This window comes from Zonotrichia albicollis, chromosome 15 (assembly GCF_047830755.1).
Source record: "Zonotrichia albicollis isolate bZonAlb1 chromosome 15, bZonAlb1.hap1, whole genome shotgun sequence".
Classification (NCBI taxonomy): Eukaryota; Metazoa; Chordata; class Aves; order Passeriformes; family Passerellidae; genus Zonotrichia; species Zonotrichia albicollis.
The window spans coordinates 2,282,399-2,284,487 of NC_133833.1; positions in this window are offsets into that span (position 1 = coordinate 2,282,399).

Sequence of the window (2,089 nt, forward strand, 5' to 3'; positions counted from 1 at the left end):
GCTGACCTTGCATGTGCATTGCAGAGCTGGGAAAGCCCATGGCAATGTGGGCAGGGGGTTCCTGAGGCTCCTCAGGGTCAGCTGAGCCCGTGGCACTGGGATGGATCTGCTCAGTTGGTTCTGAGGAGCAGCTTCCCAGGGTATAAATGCTGCTCCCTGAATGCCTCCTTACCTCATGTCCAGAGAAATTACAGTTATTCCCTTTATTGTTGTGCACAAGGACATAATGGAATGGTTAATATTTTATTTGCTTTTCCCTCTTGGATAGCACCATTAACTGTTCAGTGGGACAGCACTCATTACTACACAGGAAATTCCAAGATCCTGACATGTAACTTGCAGTGATCCAAAACTGGACAGTGTGAATTGCAAAAGAAGGAAGAACGTGCCCATTATTACAAATAAACATAGCAGCTGTTGGGACTGCAATAGTGGATTTTTTTTTGTCATGTCACCTTCTAAGAGCTGTATTTTACCATGCAAGATGTTGTACCCTGTCATGTTACACAGTCTGTACCAAAAATTACAAGGAAAATTGAAACCAAGTGATCATATAAAAACTTGAAGTTGTTGTTTGATTTTTGAAGTGTGTGGAGAATAAAATATGTTGACATTGTACAAGAGGAGGGAGAGAAATACTCCAAGATGTCGTTGACAGTTTTGAGATTTTGAAATATGTTGATCTGCTTGTCATATTTAGCCTGAAGAGAAATATCCCAGGAGAAACACTCAGTGACAAACAGTGCTGTTTATTGTGTTACCACTGTCTTTAACAAGCTTTCTATTTTAGGTTCTAAGCCATCACTTGCTCTAGAAGAGAAGCAAAAGAGTTCCCATGGGTGTCTCACTGGTGCTGAATTGAATGGGAAGAGCTATTCTAAGCCAGGACAAAGAAGCCATAGAGCAATTTTCACCTAGATGCTTCCCAGAAAGACATTTCCCTTTTCCAGAGTGGGTAACGTTTCCTCTGAAGCAGATGCCAGGTGAAGGCAGATGAAGAAGCAAAGCAGATGAAGAAGCTACAGAATAACGTTTTGTGTGTGTTCTGCTGGATGTTGCATGGTGGTTGGGGAATGGTCTGCTCCTTGTGTGCCAGGAATTAACCCTGCTTGGGATAATTTCCTTTTTTTGCATGACTGCAGGAAATGAGAACAGAGGGATTCAGCCGCTGGTGTTGAACAAACAATGCAGGTACCAGAGCATTTATCAAACATCCCTCTGCTGTCTGACAACAGAAGAGAACACAGAATGTTCAAGTGTAAAAGAAGTTTGTGCTTGAAATGGAAAACCTGTGCCTGTGTTGAAAGATATTTGGGTAAAAAATGAGGGAGGTTAAGGAAGCTATTCCACAGTCAAGTTGTGAAGGCTTTTAAGTTATAAACTCTGGCAATGTACAGAGCAAGAATTCAGGTCAGGGTCATTCCAATGCTTGTAACTGCTTTTGTTCATATTGTTTAGGAAATACAAATATCTGCATCTCTGCCCCTCACAAGAAATTGTTCTGCAGACTTTGTAGAAGTTTACTTTTCCTCTAGTGGAAATCATGGAAGCATTTTACTCCTGTGCAGGGCTGAGTTATCAGAGGTGGGTGGCTGCTCCCTTGTTTCCAGAATTAAACGTCATGGACTCTTCTGGGGCAAAAATAGAATAAATGGGGGGAAATACAAAAACTTCTTTAAAGAATAGAAGACATTCTTTACAAATCGCAGGATAAGAACAGGTGGGTCTATTTTTTATTATGTTTATTACTAATAATTTCTCCAGTTATGTGTGAAGCAGTCCAGGCCAGCCACCTGTCAGTGTGAAAGGTGGTTGGGCATGTAGCTGAAGACAGTGGGACAAGTGACAGAGCTGCAGGTGGGACACGGACGGATGAATGACGGGGGTAAGTGCGTGAGCGACGCCGCCGAGCAGCAGCACCGGGCTGTGGGACGGGAGCCCGGCACAGCCTCAGGAGCTCCGGCCGCGCCTCGGCCCCGCCGCGCTCTACCCGCAGGCACCCGCCTCCCCGCCTTAAATACCCCCCGCGCGCCGCTCCGCCGTCACGTGACAGACACAGCCCCCTGCTATTGGACGGCGCAGCCCCCTT